Below are 10,561 nucleotides of genomic sequence, written 5' to 3'. Positions count from 1 at the left end.
GTTAATTATTTTACAAAAACCATACAAAATGCACCTTATGTTTTATTTAGTACTGACCTAAAAAAGATATTTCACATAATACAAGTTTACATATAGTCCAAAAGAGAAAATAATAGTTGAATTTATAAGAACCTGTTAAAAAGTTAACATATGCTTGATTCTTAATACTGTGTTATGATCCAATTTTTTTGTTTAGTGATAGTTCATGAGTCCCGTGTTTGTCCTGAACAGTTAAACTGCCTGCTGTTCTTCAGGAAATCCTTCAGGTCCCACAAATTCTTTGGTTTTTCAGCATTTTTGTGTATTTGAACCCTTTCAAACAATGACTGATCCAAATTTTCACACTGAGGACAACTGAGGGACTCATATGCAACTATTACAGAAGGTTCAAACACTCCAGAAGGAAACACAATGCATTAAGAGCCTGGGGGTGAAAACTTTTGGAATTTTGAAGAACAAGGTAAATTTTACTTATTTTGTCTTCTGGGAAACATGTAAGTATCTTCTGTAGCTTTTGAAGCGCAGTACTAATTGAAAAAAATATGATATTTAGGCAAAATAAATACGTACACATCTTCTTTCTGTTCAAAAGTTTAGACCCTCCGGCTCTTAATGCATCGTGTTTCCTTCTGAAGCATCAGTGAGTGTTTGAACCTTCTGTAATAGTTGCATATGAGTCCCTCAGTTGTCCTCAGTGTGAAAAGATGAATCTCAAAATCATACAGTCATTGTTGGAAAGGGTTCAAATGCACAAAAATGCTGAAAAACCAAAGATTTTGAGGGCCTGAAGCACTTTTCTGAAGAACAGCAGGCAAGTTTAACTGTTCAGGACAAACAAGGGTCTCATGAACAACTATCACTAAAAAAAGAAAAAAAACTGTGGGTCATTCAGGTAACAACACAGTATTAAGAATCAACAGGGTAATTTTTATAAATTCAACTATTATTTTCTCTTGTGGACTATATGTAAACTTCTTTTTTGTGAAATATCATCTTATTCAAGTCAGTACTAAATATTTTTTTTTTTAGAAATTTAATTTTGCTTTTCAGGCATCTGAAAGTTTAGATATTTGCACTGGAAAACAAGACGAAAATACAGATGGCACCAGACTGGAGTTTGCAGGATGATTTTGTACTGCACTCTGCATAATGTATGACACATGCAGGCGAAAACAAGCCCAAGTTATGAAGCCGTATGACGTTTTACTTCATCGAAAACACTGAAAACTATATATTTGCCTTGCCAAAGACTGCAAATCAATATCTACCCAGCCTCGCCTGGACATCCAATCGATACCCGCTCCACAAATGACTGGATGTGAAAAAGTAAATATGCTAAAGCAGTATGTTTTCAAGGTTGGTTTTCTCTGGTGTATCCCATGCAGCCCCTCCAGCCGGTCTCGCCGTGGGAGAAGGAAGCACGTCCAGCCCCACCATCAAGGCGTTAATTGAGCAAAGCTGCAGGCTGGAGACGCCATGTGCATTTGTTTGTGTGTTTATCTCTCACCAATAACACGTCAGTGCTCCCTACAGGCCAGCGCCAAATCATGGCTGATCAACAACAACATCCTGGACCACAAGCTCCAGTCAGCAGCACTGAAATGACAGAAAAACAGCTGAAGGTTCCTAAGACATCTCTGAAAAGCATACTCCAAAATGACATTTATTTTCATTCTCACATTGTGATTAAAGATTATTTGTCTGATTGAGGTTTTTTGATCTAATAGCAATTATTTTGAATAAGCCCAATCAGCCCAATCAAAATTTAATCACATTTTAATCACATTTCACCATCTAATTAACAAAATTATATTGGGGTTATACTATAAGATAAATAAATAATAACAATTATTTACAATAACAATATTTTATATATAATTAATATATATGTATATATATAATAAACACATAGGCCTATTTTTATTATACATTTATACATTTTATAATTATATATGAATATATATATATATATATATATATATATATATATATATATATATATATATACATACATATATATACATATATATATATATATATATAATAAATTATAATAATGTATTAGGCTTACATTGTAAGTGACATGAATAATACAGAATAAAATTATCCTTTTTAATGAATATTCTTATGTACAGTAAACTTAGGCCTGTTTTTTTTTTGCCCATTTATTTGAGATAACCTAAATAATTTTGCATTTTGATTTTAAATATATATTATATTATATTATATTATATTATGTTATATTATATTATATTATATTTTATTATATTATATTATATTATATTATATTATATTATATTATATTATAGACATTAATGATATAAATATACATTTTTGATGGAATTAAAGAAAATCATATGGGCTTGTTTTTTAATTAAAAATGTCTTTATATTAATATATATGAAAAATATATATCCTTACAGTGTAAGTGACATACAACAAAATAAAATCATTAAATGCAATTATTTGTATGCCAATTAAACAGGCTTAGGTACATTATCAGTATTGTTGGTTCTTTGATTAATTGCTTTTGTTCCTCTTTTGAAACACCCTCTGGATAAAAGTGCCTGCTAAATGTATAAATGTATATCTCAAACATGCATTTTTGTAGAATACAAAAGATGTTCTCAATGAAAACAGGACTTCAGTGAAAGTCAATGGGGTCCAATGCATCCAAAATATCTTCTTTTGCATTCTATAGAACAAAGTCAGTCATGCTGGTTTAAAAAAAATCATTTTTGGGTGAAATATGGCTCTAAGGTTGATGCTTATGTCAGATACTGATGGTTATTCAAAGACGAAAACATGTTGCAGTTGCTATAAAAAGCATTAAGCTACATCTGAATAGTCATCAAAGGAGAAATGTGTTTTTGTCCCCATAATGGTGTAGTTCTGACATCTACCAGCAGGTTTGGCTTCACCATGTTAATCAGAAAGCCTCTGGACACCGCTATGGTAATGTGTTGACTCCAGCAATGTATTCACGGCTATTTCTGAGTGTTCGGTGCAGGGCAAGTAAACACAGGGTCCCGACCCGAGGGTACAGATGCTTGAGTTTGCCAGTCGTGACACAGCTAGGCCCATACCAAGCACTCGTGTTTTTTGGAGTTGAGTCTGTGGTCCGGTCTGCTACGGGCTATTGAATCATCTCTGAACTCCAGAGAGCATCTCGCTCTAGAGAAGGCCGTGACTCAGTCTCCTCCAGCTGTCAAAATACACATCAGACTGGCTCCCACAGCACGGACAAAACTCTGCAGAACTTCTGCAGCCAACGGGAAAAAGAGTGACAGCGATTCTGTTGCCAACTTCCCAGATCTCAAGTGGAAAGGTCCAGATTTAGTTGCCGCACACACATTGAGGTCAGCAGAGACTGAAAGCAAACAGGCCACTGAGCCTCATCTGACCAACCACTGAATCTGACGGATATACTTATATTTGCTTCAATTAGTTCTAACCAAGTGTGCAGTACGAGTCCTGAAAAGTGAAGCCAAAACATTTCGATCGCCCCCCGGTGGCTGGCTGCAGTATGGGTCATAAACCCCGCCCTCTCCATGTAATCTAATGGGACGTGAACCAAACTAAATAATCGAATTACACTTCAAATAATTTTTTTCCAAAGATGGTTTCCATCATGTGAGGTAGTTCTTATAATGCTGATTCATGTTCAGGAGTTCGTTGTTCTAATAAGTTCGCTTTTAGGTAGTTATTTGATGCTATAAAAAACAAGGGTGTGGTGTCATGATTGTGATCTTGCGATTGGGTCTGCGGGAGTTTGGGCGGGATTTTCATACCGTGGCTCCGCCTCACGACACTACTGCGCAGACTCTGGCTCCAAACGAACCTCTACTGCGCAGACTCTGGCTCCAAACGAACCTCTACTGCGCAGACTCTGGCTCCAAACGAACCTCTACTGCGCAGACTCTGGCTCCAAATGACGTCATTTCCCTCAAGATGGCAGCGGCCATATTAAGATGAATTGGCTTCACTTTTCTATATGGAATGAAGCGGAGATGCGTCGTCCATCTTTTTTACAGTCTATGGTTCTAACCACTTATTCTGTGTGGTTTGAAAAATAATTTTTTTTGTTATAAATTGCACAAACAGTACTGTTATTTTGAAGATTAAAAAGAATTTTAAACTGCAAATCTGAGTTCAGTCGACTTGCAACTCAAATAAAATGGTATATTTACTCATTCTGAAGACTGAATTCAACAAAATTAACTAAAAATCTGGTTATACCAGGCCTAGAAAACAGCAGAAGTGATTTGCTGGTAGTTGCTCTGGGTAAAAGCATCTGCTAAATGCATAAATGTAAATGTATATATCAATCGTATTTTTTATGTATTACAATAAAGTCTGAGTGCAAGTCCTAGTCAAGCAACTTATTGTCTCTTTTACATTAAGGCGGGATTTTCTTTATTTTCTTTATTATTATTGCAAGAATTTCTTTTCTCTGTACGAAAGATGATTGGCTCTTTTACTGTAAAGCGAGACTATCTTTGTCAGAAATATAATTGGCTCTTTTTACTGTAAGACAGAACTTTTTTCTGCATCAGAAAGATGATTGGCTTTTTTACTGTAAGGCCAGACTTTCTTTTGTACGTCAGAAAGACAAATGGCTATTTTTACTTTAAGGCAGGACTTTCTATTCACTATCAGAAAAATGATTGGCTCTTTTTATTTAAGGCGGGACTTTCTTTTCTCTGTCAAAGAGATGATTGGCTACTTTTACTGTAAGGTGGGACTTTCTTTTCTCAATCAGAAAGATAATTGACTATTTTTACTGTAAAGCGGGACTTTCTTTTCTCTATCAGAAAGACAATTGGCTATTTTTACTGTAAAGCGGGACTTTAATTTCTTTATCAGAACGACAATTGACTATTTTTAATGTAAAGCGGGACTTTCTTTTCTCTATCAGAACGACAATTGACTATTTTTACTGTAAGGCGGCACTTTTCTCTATCAGAAAGTTGACTGGCTATTTTTACTGCAAGGCGGGACTTTCTTTTCTCAATCAGGAAGCTGATTGGCTCCTCTACTGTAAGGTGGGACTTTCTTTTCTCAATCAGGAAGCTGATTGGCTATTTTTACTTTAAGGCAAGACTTTCTTTTCTCTATCAGAAAGACGATTGGCTAGTTTTACTGCAAGACGGGACTTTCCTTTCTCTGTCAGAAAGATGATTGGTTCTTTTCACTTAAAGGCGGTATTTCTTTTCTCTATCAGAAAGACAATTGGCTATTTTTACTGCAAGGCGAGACTTTCTTTTCTCAACCACAGATGATTGGCTATTTTTACTATAAGGCGGGACTTTCTTTTCTCAATCAGAAAGACGATTGGCTATTTTTACTGTAAAGCAGGACTTTCTTTTCTGTATCAGAAAGACAATTGACTATTGGCTATTTTTACTGTAAGGCGGCACTTTTCTCTATCAGAAAGTTGATTGGCTCCTCTACTGTAAGGCGGGACTTTCTTTTCTCAATCAGGAAGCTGATTGGCTCCTCTACTGCAAGGCGGGACTTTCTTTTCTCAATCAGGAAGTTGATTGGTTCCACTACTGTTAAGGCGGGACTTTTTTTTCTCTATCAGAAAGTTGATTGGCTCCTCTACTGTAAGGCGGGACTTTCTTTTCTCAATCAGAAAGCTGATTGGCTCCTCTACTGCAAGGCGGGACTTTCTTTTCTCAATCAGGAAGTTGATTGGTTCCTCTACTGTTAAGGCGGGACTTTTTTTTCTCTGTCAGAAAGGTGATTGGCTCTTTCACTGTAAGGCATGACTACAGGGTTACAGCTATGAGTGGACATCTCCTCTCATTGTAACATTTCTGTTACATTCAGCATGTTATTGTTTACAGTGTGTTGCTGAGCAGCTGTTGTTAAAAAGAAGTGCACATTGTGTTCTTTGAGAACATGCAGCTCACGGACCATAGATCCACTTCATGTTGATGGATGGATCCCTGGATCATTTCTGATGTGTTCTGATGCATTTGGCCAGCGACGTGAGCACAAGATCATTGCTCATGTGACGTACCATTTGAAGCTCTCTCCGGCGAGAAGGAGGCGGATCTCTGAGCGGACAGAAGTGATGGACGGCCACAGCGAGGAAGGCTGGACACGTCAGTGGGTGTTATATCCCGTTTCCAGATATAACTCTCCCTCATTAAGCTCCCCTATCAAGCTCACTGGAGCGCTGCTGTCGCTGGCACAGAGCCAAGATGGCGGCTTCCACAAATCCCAACATTTCAGCACTACGGAAGATTCCATTTGCAGTCTAGCTGTGTCCATAAACACCCTACGGGAGATGAACTTTAAAAAGTAGAACTGTCAGAAGGCAGAAATGCAAGTTTGTTGCTCCTCTGAGCGCTTGCCTTGTTTGTGATATTGCATTACGTATACATTTATTTTTCTTCTGCTCAAGTCTGCATTTAATTGATCAAAAATACTGTAAAAATATATTATAACAATTTAAAATAACAGTTTTCTATGTGATTATATTGTGAAATGTAATTTATTCCTGTGTAAAAAAAGAATAAGTATTTGGTAATTATTAGGCACATGCAATAATAATAATTATAATAATTTACAATTAATATAATAATATAATAATTTACAAGGATAAATATTTAGTGATGTATTATTAGGCGCATACACAATAATAATAATAATAATAAATAATGGTGATAAAACAAGAATAAATATTTAGTTATCATTAGGCACATGCAATAATAATAATATTAATAATTTAAAGGATAAATATTTAGTGCTGTAGTATTAGACGCATACACAATAATAATAATAATAATAATAAATAATGGTGATAAAACAAGAATAAATATTTAGTTATCATTAGGCACATGCAATAATAATAATATTAATAATTTAAAGGATAAATATTTAGTGATGCATTATTAGGCGCATGCACAACAACAACAACAACAACAACAACAATAATAATGATGATAAAACAAGAATAAATATTTAGTGATTATTAGGTGCATGCACAATAATAATAATAATACTAATTAATGATACTAAATAATGATGATAAAACAAGAATACATTTTTAGTGATGTTTTATTAGGTGCATGCAATATTAATAATAATAACAATAATAATAAATATTATAAATTCTATAAAGTGGATCTTTATAGAGATGAACTTTAAAAAGCAGAACTGTCAGAAGGCAGAAATGCAAGTGTGTTTTGATCCTCTGAGCGCTTGTTTGAGTTATTGCATTACACATTTATTTTTCTTCTGCTCACCCAATCTGCATTTATTTGATCAAAAATACAGTAAAAAATCTGAAATATTATTACAATTTAAAATAATAGTTTTCTATGTGATTATATTGTGAAATGTAATTTATTCCGGTGGTCAAAGCTGAATTTTTCTGCATCATTACTTTAGTCTTCAGTATCATGATCCTTCAGAAATCATTCTAATATGCCGATATGCGTTTTGCCAGTCTGAGACAGGTGAAAATGAATGTATTCTCTCTCTCTGTCAGTCTCACACGTGTTCCTGCTGGAGTCGGGCTAATTTAGGCTCATCTTTATTTGAGCATTAGCAGTCTGAAGGGGCTAAAAGCGAGCGAGCAGCCAGACTTACACTTACCCCTTTGATCCAGCATGTCAGATGTGAAGACCTAACATCAATATTACCAGAGACCTGAGCCCGTCTGCCATCTTGGATAAAGGCCTCAGTCTGTTTGGAGCTCCACAGCAGCTCATCAGATCCTGTAGGTCAGTTACACATTAGTCAGTGATAAAAGAGGCCTGATGTTAGCCTTAGCATCGTTTCTCCACAGCTGCTAACAAATACACGAAATCAATCTCGGAACAACACACGCGATCCAAAATAGAATTCGCTGCTGTCTGCAATATCCTGATAAGAGATTTGATAGCATAAATATTTATAAAGAGCCAAAGGAAATGAAAATGAATTTGCATTCTGCTTTGTTATCAAATGACGTGCTGTTCTGAAACTGCAGCTTATGAATACAATTCTCTGCACTAGAAAAATTGTGGACTGACGGTTTTTATAATTGGATGGTTCACAAGAAATATGAAGAAAAGTTTATACAAAGTCATGTCCTTTGATGTGATGTGCTATACTCCATCTGAAACTGATCTCAATTCTCTTTTCTTATATATATTGAATCATACTAATAATAAATAGGCTTTTATTTTTTTTACAAGCAAAAATATTAATCGACATAAGTTGCATGCAAATAATATTAATAATAAAACAAGAATAAGTATTTAGTGATTATTAGGTGCATGCAATAATAATAATAATTTACAAGGATAAATATTTAGTGATGTATTATTAGGCACATGCACAATAATAATAATAATAATAAATAATGATGATAAAACAAGAATAAATATTTAGTAATTCTTCTGTGCATGTAATAATAATAATATTAATATTAATAATAAATATTAGAAATTATTTACAATTAAAAATATCTATTTATATCATAAGTTGCATGCACATAATAATAATAATAATAATAATAATAAATATGAATTTTTACTAATAAAAATATTAATTGACATCATATGTTGCATGCACATAATAATAATAACAATAATAATAATAATAATACATGTTATTAATTATTTTACAAATAAAAATATTCATTGACATCATAAATCGCATGCACATAATAATAATAATAATAATAATAATAATAAAATAATATTTTTTTCTAATAAAAATATTCATTGACATCATAAGTTGCATGCACATAATAATATAGCATGTATAATAATAATAATAATAATAATAATAAATGTTAATGTTTTTTACAAATAAAAATATTTATGGACATCATAAGTTGCATGCACATAATAATAATAATAATAATAATAATAATAATAATAATAATAATGAATATTATTTTTTTTACAAATAAAAACATTCACTGACATCATACGTTGTATGCACATAATAAATATGATGATAATAATAATAATAATAATAATAATAATAATAATATATTTTTTTACAAATAAAAATATTTATTAACGTCATAAATTGCATGCACATAATAATAATAACAATAAATATTAATAGTTTTTTTTACAAACTAAAATATTAATTGACATCGTAAGTTGCATGCACATAATTATAAAAAATTAAATAATAATAATAATAATAATATACATGTAGTGCATTTATGACCTCGTTAAGCAACATTTTTATTTTTAAACTTTTATTTGTCATGCAGGATCTTTCAAAACTAGGGAAAGCAAAAAGGGTGATTAAAAATGAACTGAAACCTAAAATATACATTCACATTTTGACAGAAAGTCCCATAAGGACACATTGCACTTCATCTGCCCAATTGTTCACAGAAACCCTTTCTTTACATATTTTTGTCTTTACAACACTTCTGCAAACCAGAAATAAAAGCGTTCGCCCAAAAAACTGCAAAGATGTGATTGCTGCTCCATAAGGCTAATTACACTCAATCTCTCATGGCCAATTACACTGACAACTTCAGTTTTATACATTAACCACAAATGAAGCCTGTGGAAAAGCAAAACGCCAGCGGGGAAGTGTTTACAGACAGGTTTGCACTGCGGGGACGCTGCATTATGTAACATCTAAATCCTAATAAGGCAAATATCAGCAGGCTCATTCAGGCCCAAACGCTCCAAATGATCAAAACTCAATCCAATATAAATCTGACAGAGCTCTAAGACACCCGAATCTGAGGGCTTATTTGTTTGGCCCAAGGGATTGAAATGAAATTTCTGAAAATGACAGATGTGCGGCTTTATAAAGCGAACGACAGTCGGTCCATCTCTAAACTCTCCAAATATAGAAAGTCTTCACACCTCTAAGAAGCGTCCAGGAGCCCCAGGCATCCTCACTGTGTCGAGCAATTACGCTCCCTAAGCCCTGGGAAACCTCCCTGGATACACCAGCTGGACGGGTTACATAAGAGACGGAGGGCTGGATGTGAATGTTTGATGAGCTCCACGCTTCTCACCTGATCACCCCGTCCCAGAGAAGCTCCTCTCTGTGTGGGCTGCAGTGATTTCTGCTGGGGGAGACAGACATTGTGAGACTTAATGCATGTTAGACATCTCATAAGGGCTCAGTTTTCATCTGAGCTCCTCTCATTGTTATTGGATGCCTGTGTGCTGATTCAGAAGTTCAATAGTGTGTTGTGTCAGAACATGTACTGTGTGTACCAGCGACAGCCAATCACAGACGGGGGAGGAGCAGATCCTTTCTCACTGAATGTCATTTCAAAGGCAGGAAAGAAGCGGCGCGCTGCTGCCCTCCAGTGGCCACAATTACACCTGCACTGACAAACAGCAGATAAATACACTGCTGGATCAGTAAGATTTTTAATGTTTTTTTTTTTTTTTTAAGTTTCTTATGCTCATCAAAGGTCCGTTTATTTAAAAAAAGTAATATTATAAAATATTATTGCAATATTATTTTTATTTTAAATTACTTTAAAATATAATTTATTTCTGTGATGCAAAGCTGAATTTCATCAGTCATTACTCCAGTCTTCAATCACATGCAATATTATTTTAAC

This window comes from Garra rufa, chromosome 22, assembly GCF_049309525.1.
Source record: "Garra rufa chromosome 22, GarRuf1.0, whole genome shotgun sequence".
NCBI lineage: Eukaryota > Metazoa > Chordata > Actinopteri > Cypriniformes > Cyprinidae > Garra > Garra rufa.
The sequence above is the reverse complement of the archived record's forward strand: the minus strand, read 5'-3'. Positions refer to the sequence as shown.